This window comes from Pseudophryne corroboree, chromosome 1 (genome assembly GCF_028390025.1).
Source record: "Pseudophryne corroboree isolate aPseCor3 chromosome 1, aPseCor3.hap2, whole genome shotgun sequence".
Lineage (NCBI taxonomy): Eukaryota > Metazoa > Chordata > Amphibia > Anura > Myobatrachidae > Pseudophryne > Pseudophryne corroboree.
This window is the reverse complement of record NC_086444.1, coordinates 919,850,798-919,864,224: the sequence shown is the minus strand read 5'-3', so window position 1 is coordinate 919,864,224 and position 13,427 is coordinate 919,850,798. Positions and strand designations below refer to the sequence as shown.

The following is a 13,427-nucleotide window of genomic DNA, read 5'->3' as shown; positions in this document are numbered from 1 at the left end:
AGGGAGTCCTAGGAGCTGGTCTCATTTAGTAGTCCTGGCCTGCTCTGCCTCTGCTGTTCCTGGCAAGTGTACATTTGTGCTGTGCAGGAAGAGCCCTTGTTGCAGTACGAACAGCCTGGAGCAGAGAGCATAGCTGCCGGGGGGGTCTGCAAATGCGCAGTCAGCTCTGCACACTGGCCACATCCAGAGAGGGTTCCAGGGGAACCCTCTGCTGGCCAGCAATGCGATGTGTAGCCCATAGGCTACACTGGGCTGTTGCCATCTTCAGATGGCAGTAGCCCCGGGGACCAACATCAGGAATGCTTCACATTACGGATATTGGTTTAGTTTGGCAGCATTGCATCCCCCATAGGATGCAGCTGCGAGCGGCAATGGAGGGATCAGAGCAGGTATCTCTGATACCTGCTGTGGTCCCTCCTTCTTAAATCCAGGAGATACCTAATATTTGCAGCTATCCCCCGAAAACAGGTGTTTTCGGGGATATAGCCGCAAATCTACTTTGATAAATGGGCCTCTTAGTCTGGTGATCCCTGTAGACACCTTTATCATAAATTTCGGCAAACATTTGAAATGTTGGACCAATCACAGTGGATGACTTCAGATAGAGTAGGTGGCCACCTGTCAGTGTTCTGCTATCTGATAGATCCTTATTGCTGTTCTCTTTAGATCCTCAGGGGCTGGCGATACAGGTCAGTGTCCTCTGAAGAAGTGCATTCAGTACAAGCAAGGCATCTTTCACAGACTGCTGCCCATCGCCACTTCTGTAATGTGTGTGTCACACAGGGCTCCCAATCATACATGAGCTGTGCAGTCAATGACACTAATGCTCAATACATCCTGCGAGGGACAACTACGAGTTGCATTTACTGTAAACTCCATTCCCCTGACCCCTCAGCGTCGGAGCTGGCTTTCCTATGGCACTGGAATAGGAGCTCACAGACAGGAGGAGCGGGCAGTTTAAAGAGCCGAGTGCGGTGCACAGTGTGGAGCGGTGGGGGATGGAAGATGTTACAGCCACCCTCATGCAGTGCTATCACTGATTGCTGGATGTGTGCTCCGTCTAGTATAGCTGCTGCTGCCGAGCGGAGGAGAGGTGCTCGGTGTTTCTCCAGTTGAGCCGCTCTCACTGTTGTTGGAAGAGCCAGAGGAGGAGGAGATGAGTCTTACCTGAGGGAGGCAGCTTGGGTCAGTATGGAAGTGGCATTAAAGCATTGAAAAGAGCCGCCAGGGCCACCTCCAATCACAGAATGGGGGTCGGTCCTCATTTACATGGATGCAATAATCATATAGTGTGGATGGAGAGGACAGAGAAGGGTTAATTTCTAAACAAAACTTTGCACTCATCACTGTCCGTCCGGGTCTCAGCAAATCTGGTCGCTAGGTGTAAAATTTTAGTCACCACAGCGACCTGGTGACCGTGGTTTATTGAGCCCTATTCTACACTATGATATACGCAGTGATGGTAGACTTACCGTTGATAACTCTATTTCTTCTAAGTCCACAGTATCCATTTTGTGTGTTTGTGAGTGCTGTATAATTACCATTGTTTATTCTAATTATAACAGGAAGTGTGTTGGCCCAAGATGATTAAAAATTTCAATCTGAGCGGCACGTTTAGCCTGTAGCACCAAATAAGTTGTGAGGGCAAGACTGAGATAATCAAATAAGGCCTGACCCATTTTCTGGTTTTGATGGTCATTCAGGTTTTATAGGGCTGTTATAGCGGGATGTAGTTACATTGCCGGCAATCGAGATCCCGGCGGTCAGGATACCGACGCCGGAATCCCGACCACTGACAATGCCGCCAGCCGGAATCCCGGCTAACAGGGCTATTCCCAATCGTGGGTGTCCTTCGTTGAGCTCGCCCCCTGGCCGGCATTCTAGCACCCGGGATCCCGGCGCTGGTATGCTGACCAACGGGATCCCGGCCGCTGGCATCCACACCCAACGCATTACAGCGTTACAGCATTCTAACACTAAATCTCTGCTCCAACAATTTCTATTTTAGGAACAAGTTTATTTTGTTTAGTAAAGTCAATAACATTTTGGAAGTGCTATAGCCGTTTATCTAGCATGGGCATAATATAAGTAAAGACCTCTTTAGTCTTAAAGGCATCCTTCTCTTCCCCACCCAATAATGAGTCTCCCAGTGATGCCTGGGAGTCCCCACCCAATACTAAGCCTCCCAGGCATCACTGGGAGGCTCAGTATTGGGTGTTGAAGAGAAGGATGCCTTTAATACTTTTTCAAGTTTACTGAACATTAGTAAATAAAGGGATCCAGCACATGCCAGGTCACCTCAGCTGAACAGAAAAAAGGAGAATGCTCTGCGCTCCAGAAATCAATGAATTAATTAGTTTAATTAGGTACAGTCTAGCAGGGAGAATAATTGACTCAATGCAACTCACTTTAAAATGAATATCTTTATATCAAAATAATATATGAAAACGACACACAGCTTAAAGAAGCGATTGATACATATGAAGCAAGTTAAAAGAAACAAAAGTTGCAACTTCTTACATGCACAATAGAGAATAATAATTACTGTCTCAGAAATGTACTAGTTGAGACAGCATAAATTGTACTAAGTTAAATTTTGGACAAAAGCTCTCTCTAAAATAAATAATTAAGGATTAAAACACTGGCGTCCCAGTGTAACGTTGACTCATAAAGCTCCACATTGATTGTGAAATTAATTAAGGCATACAAGCTGTAATAGTTACCACCGTGCTGGTTCCTGAATATTGCTACAGGGTCCTGTGTGCAAATGCACTTGGTAAATAAAGATGATGTGTTTGTTGCCTTTGAAATTGAATGTAGAGCAAACCCACTGGTAATGTAAACTCGATGCTGTGAAGGCCGTCAGTCATCAGCGGGACGTTGTTAAATGAGAAAACCTCACAGCGGAGGACGTCATCCGTTTAGCTGGCAGCAGCGGTGAGTGGCAATACACCCGCAATTGGCCGGCGCTGTCTCAGCCTTACAGCGGGAGTCTGTGGGTGTCCGGCTCCCGGAGATGGTATCCAGAGAACAGCTGTACAGTGATGATCGTGGTGATCGTACCTCACTGCGGAGGTTTAGCCGAGATGGACTGGATGGCTGGGCTGTGAATGAGCAACGAAGTGCGGGAGTGGTAAATTACAGAGAGCTGGTCCGTGCTGCTGTGCTGTTCATTCAAACAAACTCAATAGTGGAAGGAGGCGTCAACGCGTTTCGTCTCCTAGCAACCGGAGACTTCCTCAAGACGAATACCTTCCTGTTGTGGGCTGTGTCATTTATACCTAACTAATTACTCGATTAAAATCTGGTGTGTCAATTTAAATACAAGTGGTTAATTAATAATGCTAATACTCATGGTTTAAAATAAACAATTTCCTTTAGATCCTTATGGGTCAGGTGTAGCATACATTTACACACATGTACATAAATTCAAAGTGCACATGTGTGTATCTATATCTCTGTCTAAGAAGTGATTATCACTATGTAGCTTAGTGCCTACTACTCTAACATGATAATTATGAAAATAAAATCTTCTGAACCATAAAAGAGTCGTCTAGGTATATCTGAAACAAAAAATGTATACAAAGTAATAATTCTGTGATGAAATGAATTATATTGAGTAGTGACAGATGCTATATCAATATGCAAATTATAAACACCGAATATTAGGACAAACTGATTTGTATTATTCCTAAATCATGTACCCGTTTCTGGTTGAGAGAGGGTTAAGGTCCCATTACCCTCTTCCTTCTGTTTTTTTCCTTTTAAGCTCTAATCATCGCCAAATTAGTTTAAAAATACTTCTTATTGTTATATGTTATGATTAAAATATATGACTTAATTGACTCAATGTTCCTCCGATCATGTATTTAGTATAGATAAAAGTTATTGACCCTAAATGTGTTTATTTTAAACCATATGAGTATTAGCATTATTAATTAACCACTTGTATTTAAATTGACACACCAGATTTTAATCGAGTAATTAGTTAGGTATAAATGACACAGCCCACAACAGGAAGGTATTCGTCTTGAGGAAGTCTCCGGTTGCTAGGAGACGAAACGCGTTGACGCCTCCTTCCACTATTGAGTTTGTTTGAATGAACAGCACAGCAGCACGGACCAGCTCTCTGTAATTTACCACTCCCGCACTTCGTTGCTCATTCACAGCCCAGCCATCCAGTCCATCTCAGCTAAACCTCCGCAGTGAGGTACGATCACCACGATCATCACTGTACAGCTGTTCTCTGGATACCATCTCCGGGAGCCGGACACCCACAGACTCCCGCTGTAAGGCTGAGACAGCACCGGCCAATTGCAGGCGTATCGCCACTCACCGCTGCCGCCAGCTAAACGGATGACGTCCTCCACTGTGAGGTTTTCTCATTTAACAACATCCCGCTGATGACTGACGGCCTTCACAGCATCGAGTTTACATTACCAGTGGGTTTGCTCTACATTCAATTTCAAAGGCAACAAACACATCATCTTTATTTACCAAGTGCATTTGCACACAGGACCCTGTAGCAATATTCAGGAACCAGCACGGTGGTAACTATTACAGCTTGTATGCCTTAATTAATTTCACAATCAATGTGGAGCTTTATGATTCAACGTTACACTGGGACGCCAGTGTTTTAATCCTTAATTATTTATTTTAGAGAGAGCTTTTGTCCAAAATTTAACTTAGTACAATTTATCCTGTCTCAACTAGCACATTTCTGAGACAGTAATTATTATTCTCTATTGTGCATGTAAGAAGTTGCAACTTTTGTTTCTTTTAACTTGCTTCATATGTATCAATCGCTTCTTTAAGCTGTGTGTCGTTTTCATATATTATTTTGATATAAAGATATTCATTTTAAAGTGAGTTGCATTGAGTCACTTATTCTCCCTGCTAGACTGCACCTAATTAAACTAATTAATTAATTGATTTCTGGAGCGCAGAGCATTCTCCTTTTTTCTGTTTTGCACCATAATACATTTCAGTCTAACCAACTGTTTCTGCTCAGCAGCTCCATAGCTCACAACTATTTTTTTGTGAATACTATTATATACAGCGCCAGGTTATATAGTTTGAGATTATTCTCTTACTGTATTTACACATTTGTAGGTCACCTCAGCTGCCCCACTCTTTCAGCAGCCCCCCTTTCCCGACCCCTTTTGTGCCCGCCCACTCCAAAGCCTCCCTTTTTTGCCCCTCCTGACTAGTACCTTATGCTTTTATAACCTGTCGGTGTGCATGGCGCATGCATTGTGAGCTGGGATGCGCACCAAGGGGGTAATTCCAAGTTGATCGCAGCAGGAAATTTTTTAGCAGTTGGGCAAAACCATGTGCACTGCAGGGGGGGCAGATATAACATTTGCAGAGAGAGTTAGATTTGGGTGGGTTATTTTATTTCTGTGCAGGATAAATACTGGCTGCTTTATTTTTACACTGCAAATTAGATTGCAGATTGAACACACCACACCCAAATCTATCTCTCTCTGCACATGTTATATCTGCCTCCCCTGCAGTGCACATGGTTTTGCCCAATTGCTAACAGAAATCCTGCTGCGATCAACTTGGAATTACCCCCTAAGCACGTTAGATTTCATGTACCACAACTGCAATTAGGTCCTTGCACAAAGTGTATGAGGACCTAATTTACGAGGGGCCAATTTTGTAATAATAGATTCAAATGGCTATTAGTAATTAACATAGTTGTGATTGGTGTGCAGATGTGACTCTACTGTGAAAGCGTGTGCGTGCGTAGTGTTTTTCCTTTTTTATGATACAAGCAGAATGCACAGAAGGGTAGGAAGGTAAATACAGTATTAATATGACAAGAACTGCACATCACACTACCTAGTAGTTGTGACACATTATAAACCCCTGTCCAATAACACTTAATGTGCTCTAACCTTTCTTTCAGGACCAATCAACAATCAGACTAGCTCAGTGATCTCCAACTAGTGTGTCACAGCCCTTTTCTCTAACGTCCTAGAGGATGCTGGGACTCTGTAAGGACCATGGGGAATAGACGGACTCGCAGGAGATAGGGCACTTTAAGAAAGCTTTGGATTCTGGGTGTGCACTGGCTCCTCCCTCTATGCCCCTCCTCCAGACCTCAGTTTTACACTGTGCCCAGAGGGAAATGGGTGCACTGCAGGGAGCTCCCCTGCGTTCTCTGCCTAGAAAGCATTTTTGTTTGGAATTTTTCTCTATTTTTTACAGGGAGCACTGCTGGCAACAGGCTCCCTGCATCGAGGGACTGAGGAGAGAGGGGCAGACCTACTTAAATGATAGGCTCTGCTTCCTCGGCTACTTGACACCATTAGCTCCAGAGGGGGTGAACACAGGTTCGTCCTGGGCGTTCACTCCCAGAGCCGCGCCGCCATTCTCCTCACAAAGCCAGAAGAAAAGAAGTCAGAAGACGTCTCAGGCGGCAGAAGCCTTCAGAGCTTCACTGAGGTAACGCACAGCATTGCAGCTGTGCATCATTGCTCCACACACCTCACACACTCCGGTCACTGTAAGGGTGCAGGGCGCAGGGGGGGCGCCCTGGGCAGCAATATAGACACCTCTGTGATGGCAAAAGACTATATACATTTACAGGTGGGCACTGTACATGTATATAAAAGAGCCCCCGCCATTTTTTAATAACTTTGAGCGGGACAGAAGCCCGCCGCCGAGGTTGCGGGGCTTCTCCCTCAGCACTCACCAGCGCCATTTTCTCTCAACAGCACCGCTGAGAGGAAGTTCCCCGGACTCTCCCCAGCTTTACACACGGTGAAAGGGGGTTTTGAAGGAGAGGGGGGGGGACGGGGACACACATAATTGGCGTTTTATTACTACACAGCGCTACTGGGGAAAAGCATTCTGTGTTTCTTTCCAGAGGTATAGCGCTGGGGTGTGTGCTGGCATACTCTCTCTCTGTCTCTCCAAAGGGCCTTAAAGGGGATACTGTCTTCAGAAAAAGAGTTTCCCTGTGTGGATGAAGTGTGTCGGTACGCGTGTGTCGACATGTTTGACGAGGAAGGCTCGCTTAATGTGGAGGGGGAGTGCTTGAATGTCAGGACGCCGTCGGCAACGCCGACACCGGACTGGGTGGATATGCTAAATGTCTTAAATGCAAATGTAAATTTACTGCATAAAAGGTTAGACAAGGTTGAAGCTAGGGATCAGTCAGGTAGCCAGACCATGCCTGTCCCTGTGGCGCCAGGACCTTCGGGGTCTCAAAAGCGCACCATATCCCAGGTCGATGACACAGATACCGACACAGATACTGACTCTAGTGTCGACTATGAAGATGCAAAATTACAGCCGAAGGTGGCAAAGGGTATTCGTTACATGATTATTGCCATTAAAGAGTTTTTGCATATCACTGAGGAACCCCCTGTCTCTGACACGAGGGTACACATGTATAAAGGGAAAAAGCCTGAGGTCACTTTTCCGTCCTCATTTCAGCTAAGCGAATTGTGCGAAAAGGCTTGGGAATCTCCAGATAGGAGACTACAAGTTCCCAAAAGGATTCTTATGGCGTATCCCTTTCCACAAAAGGATAGGATACGATGGGAATCTTCGCCTAAAGTAGACAAGGCGCTGACACGCTTATCCAAGAAAGTGGCACTACCTTCTCAGGATTCAGCTTCCCTCAAGGATCCTGCTGATCGCAAGCAGGAAATTACCATGAAGCACATTTACACACATTCAGGTACTATTGTTAGACCGGCTATGGCGTCGGTCTGGGTTTGTAATGCTGTCGTGGCGTGGGCAGATTCCTTATCTACGGAGCTTGACACCTTAGATAGGGATGCCATTTTAATGACCATAGAGCATATCAGAGATGCTGCCTTGTATATGATAGATGCTCAAAGAGACATTTGTTTACTAAGCTCCAGAATAAACGCTATGTCTATTTCTGCTAGGCGACTCTTGTGGACCCGACAGTGGACGGGAGACGCCGACTAAAAGCGGCATATGGAGTCATTGCCTTACAAGGGGGAGGAGTTGTTTGGAGACGGCCTCTCGGACCTTGTCTCTACTGCTACGGCCGGTAAATCGAATTTTTTACCTTATGTTCCCCCGCAGCATGCTAAGAAGGTACCCCATTATCAGATGCAGTCCTTTCGTTCCAATAAGAGCAAGAAGGTACGGGGATCGTCCTTTTTAGCCAGAGGTAAAGGCAAGTGAAAAAAGCTGCACGCAGCTAGTCCCCAGGAGCAGAAGTCCTCCCCTGCATCTGCAAAGTCCACCGCATGACGCTGGGGCTTCCCGGGGGGAGGCAGATCAAGTGGGGGCACGTGTTCGATTTTTCAGCCACGTCTGGGTTCACTCGCGGGTGGATCCCTGGGCATTGGAGATTGTTTCTCAGGGATACAGACTGGAATTCGAAGACATGCCTCCTAGCCGGTTTTTCAAATCGGCTCTGCTGACTTCCCCGTCAGAGAGGGAGCTAGTGTTAGCTGCAATCCAAAAATTGTATATTCAACAGGTGATAGTCAAAGTTCCTCATCTTCAACAAGGAGAGGGATATTACTGGACCCTGTTTGTGGTCCCGAAACCGGACGGTTCGGTAAGACCCATTTTAAATCTAAAATCCCTGCACCTGTACTTGAAGAGATTCAAGTTCAAAATGGAATCACTCAGGGCGGTCATCGCCAGCCTGGAGGGGGGGGGGATTGGATGGTGTCCCTGGACATAAAGGATGCATACCTTCATGTTCCGATTTTCCCCCCTCACCAGGCGTTCCTGAGATTTGCAGTACAGGACTGTCACTACCAATTTCAGACGTTGCCATTTGGGCTTTCCACAGCCCCGAGAATTTTCACCAAGGTAATGGCGGAAATGATGGTGCTCCTGCGCAAGCAGGGTGCAACAACTATCCCATACTTGGACGATCTCCTCATAAAGGCGAGATCTCGGGAGAAGTTGCTGGACAGCGTGTCTCTGTCCATGAAGACGTTGCAAATGCACGGCTGGATTCTCAATATACCAAAGTTCCAGCTAGTTCCTGCAACGCGTCTGACCTTTTTGGGCCTGATTCTAGACACAGACCAGAAGAGGGTTTTTCTTCCGATAGAAAAGGTTCAGGAGCTCATAGCCCTGGTCAGGAACCTATTGAAGCCAAAAAAGGTTTCAGTGCATCATTGCACACGGGTTCTGGGGAAGATGGTGTATTCATACGAGGCCATCCCCTTCGGCAGGTTCCATGCGAGGACCTTTCAATGGGACCTATTGGACAAATGGTCCGGGTCCCATTTACAAATGCATCAAAGGATAACCCTGTCTCCCAGGACCAGGGTATCTCTCCTGTGGTGGCTGCACAGTGCTCACCTACTAGAGGGTCGCAGGTTCGGCATTCAGGACTGGGTCCTGGTGACCACGGACGCAAGCCTCCGAGGCTGGGGAGCGGTCACGCTAGGAAGAAATTTCCAAGGTCTCTGGTCAAATCTAGAGACTTGTCTCCACATCAACGTCCTGGAGTTGAGGGCCATATACAACGCCCTACGTCAGGCGGAGGGATTGCTTCGGGACAAACCGGTTCTGATTCAGTCGGACAATGTCACGGCAGTGGCTCATTTAAACCGCCAAGGCGGAACAAGGAGCAGAGTGGCGATGGCAGAAGCGACCAGGATTCTACGCTGGGCGGAAGGCCATGTAAGCGCACTATCAGCAGTGTTCATCCAGGGGGTGGACAACTGGGAGGCGGACTTCCTCAGCAGGCACGACCTGCATCCGGGAGAGTGGGGACTTCATCAAGAAGTCTTCGCACAGATCACGGGTCGGTGGGGACTGCCTCAGATAGACATGATGGCATCCCGTCTCAACAAAAAGCTAAAGCGGTATTGCGCCAGGTCAAGAGACCCTCAGGCGGTAGCGGTAGATGCTCTGGTGACACCTTGGGTGTTCAGATCGGTCTATGTGTTTCCTCCTCTACCTCTCATACCCAAGGTGTTGAGAATAATAAGAATAAGTAGGGTCAGAACAATCCTCATTGTTCCAGATTGGCCACGGAGGACTTGGTATCCGGAGCTGCAAGAGTTGCTCACAGAAGATCCGTGGCCTCTTCCTCTAAGGCAGGACCTGCTGCAGCAGGGGCCCTGTCTGTTCCAAGACTTACCGCGGCTGCATTTGACGGCATGGCGGTTGAACGCCGGATCCTAGCGGACAAAGGGATTCCGGAAGAGGTCATTCCTACCCTGATCAAGGCTAGGAAGGACGTGACATCGAAACATTATCACCGTATATGGCGAAAATATGTTTCTTGGTGTGAGGCCAGAGCTGCTCCTACGGAGGAGTTCCATTTGGGCCGTCTACTTCCCTTCCTTCAAACAGGAGTGAATTTAAACTAGGGTCCATAAAGGTCCAAATTTTGGCCTTATCCATTTTCTTTCAAAGAGAATTGGCCTCTCTTCCTGAAGTACAGACTTTTGTTAAGGGGGTGCTGCATATTCAGCCTCCTTTTGTACCTCCGGTGGCGCCTTGGGATCTTAATGTGGTATTACGTTTCCTCAAGTCCCCTTAGTTTGAACCACTCAAAACAGTGGAGTTGAAATACCTCACTTTGAAAGTGGTCATGTTGTTGGCATTAGCTTCGGCAAGGCGTGTTTCAGAATTGGCGGCTTTATCACATAAAAGCCCATACCTGTTTTTTCACGTGGATAGGGCGGAGTTGAGGACTCGTCCTCAATTTCTGCCAAAAGTGGTCTCATCTTTTCATATGAATCAACCTATTGTCGTGCCTGTGGCTTCACGGGACTTGGAGGATTCCGAGTCCCTGGATGTGGTCAGGGCTTTGAAGATTTATGTGACCAGAACAGCTAGGATCAGGAAGACTGAGGCTCTGTTTGTTCTGTATGCGGCCAACAAGACTGGCGCTCCTGCTTCAAAGCAGACTATTGCTCGCTGGATCTGTAACACGATTCTGCAGGCGCATTCTACGGCAGGATTGCCATTGCCTAAATCGGTTAAGGCCCATTCCACTAGGAAGGTGGGCTCTTCTTGGGCGGCTGCCCTAGGGGTCTCGGCATTACAGTTGTGCCGAGCAGCTACTTGGTCGGGGTCAAACACCTTTGCGAAGTTCTATAAGTTTGATACCCTGGCTGAGGAGGACCTCCTGTTTGCTCAATCGGTGCTGCAGAGTCATCCGCACTCTCCCGCCCGTTTGGGAGCTTTGGTATAATCCCCATGGTCCTTACGGAGTCCCAGCATCCACTAGGACGTTAGAGAAAATAGGATTTTACTTACCGGTAAATCTATTTCTCGTAGTCCGTAGAGGATGCTGGGCGCCCGTCCCAAGTGCGGACTTCTTCTGCATGACTTGTATATAGTTATGGCTTACATAACGGTTATGTTGTAGTTTTATCGGTTGGACCGAGGCTATGTTGTTGTTCATACTGTTAACTGGGTAGTTTATCACAAGTTATACGGTGTGATTGGTGTGACTGGTATGAATCTCGCCCTTAGATTTACAAAAATCCTTCCTCGTACTGTCCATCTCCTCTGGGCACAGTTTCCCTAACTGAGGTCTGGAGGAGGGGCATAGAGTGAGGAGCCAGTGCACACCCAGAATCCAAAGCTTTCTTAAAGTGCCCTATCTCCTGCGGAGCCCGTCTATTCCCCATGGTCCTTACGGAGTCCCAGCATCCTCTACAGACACGAGAAATAGATTTACCGGTAAGTAAAATCCTATTTTTTGTGCAACAACATGAGTGTTGGTAGGAATTAACGCATAACATAAGACAATTAATGATCTCATGGCAAAAAGAAAGCTACATAATGGTCGTTATACACTGCTGCTACTTACGCAGAATTTTCTATGCTTCAGGACTAATTAGATTAATATATATTTTTAATTAACTGTGTTGTATTTTGAAATGATTTGTGAGAATGCAAGTGGGTCAATTAAAAAGCATTGGAATAGCTCGAAAGAAATTAGACTTCTATTAGAGCTGTGCGTCTGGCCATTTTTGGGGTTTTGGTTATGTTTTTTTCCTCCATGTTTTGGTTTTGTATTGGTTTTGCCAAAACATCCCTTGTGTGTTTTGGTTTTGGTTCTAATTAAAAAAATATTTTTTATAAAAACAGCTAAAATTACAGAATTTTAGCTGTTTTTATTAAGGGAGTGTTTTTGTTCCTGCAGTATTATTAACCTCAATAACATTTATTTCCACTCATTTCTAGTCTATTTTGAACACCTCACAGCTCACAATATTGTTTTTATCCAGTTTAGGCCAAAAGGTTGCACCAAGGTAGCTGGATGACTAAGCTAAGCGACAGAAGTGGATGGCACAAACACTTGGCACATCCAGGAGTGGTGCTGAAGCGGCAGACAGGATGGCAGTTTTAGAAACTATACCCAAAAAATGCTCCAAAGAGCACATAATGCAAAGAAATAAGGTGCTAAATGGAATTGTCCTTGGGCCCTCCCACCCACCTTTATTTTGTATATATTAAACGGGACATGTACAGTTTAACAAACCAATAATTTCTGCAACAGGGGCCGTCACTTGTGTCTGAAAATAGGATTTTAATACCTATCGGTAAATCCTTTTCTCTTAGTCCGTAGAGGATGCTGGGGAAGCTTCAAGAACCATGGGGTATAGACGGGATCCGCAGGAGACATGGGCACTTTAAGACTTTAAAAGGGGTGTGAACTGGCTCCTCCCTCTATGCCCCTCCTCCAGACTCCAGTTATAGGAACTGTGCCCAGGGAGACGGACATTTCGAGGAAAAGGATTTATTTAATTTTATTTAATTTTTAAACTAAGGTGAGATACATACCAGCTCACACCTCAAACACGCCGTTCAACAACAACGCATGACCAACATCAGCCACAGACTGACTGTACTTAACTCAACATGAGTGTAACCAAAACCAAACTGCAGATACAGCCCGCACTGGGACAGGCGCCCAGCATCCTCTACGGACTGAGAGAAAAGGATTTACTGGTAGGTATTAAAATCCTATTTTCTCATACATCCTAGAGGATGCTGGGGAAGCTTCAAGAACCATGGGGTTTATACCAAAGCTCTAGAACGGGCAGGAGATTGCGGATGACTCTGCAGCACCGATTAACCAAACAAGAGGTCCTCCTCAGCCAGGGTATCAAACTTGTAAAACTTCGCAAAGGTGTTTGAACCCGACCAGGTAGCAGCTCGGCAAAGCTGTAATGCCGAAACCCCTCGGGCAGCCGCCCAGGATGAGCCCACCTTTCTGGTAGAATGGGCTTTCACCGATTTCGGTAACGGTAATCCTGCCGTAGAATGAGCCTGCTGAATCGTATTACAGATCCAGCGCGCAATAGTCTGCTTGGAAGCAGGAGCCCCAATTTTGTTGGGAGCCCACAGGACAAACAGAGCCTCTGTTTTCCTAATCTGCGCCGTCCTGGCGACATAGATCTTAAAAAGCTCTGACCACATTGAGAGACCTCGACTCCGCC

General features: G+C 46.4%; 1 protein-coding gene across 4 annotated transcripts in view; it reads right to left on the bottom strand.

Moving 5' to 3' along the window:
- C1H4orf33 (chromosome 1 C4orf33 homolog) overlaps positions 1-13,427 on the bottom strand; it is a 651,328-nt gene that overhangs the window by 423,445 nt on the left and 214,456 nt on the right. The window lies entirely within an intron of this gene.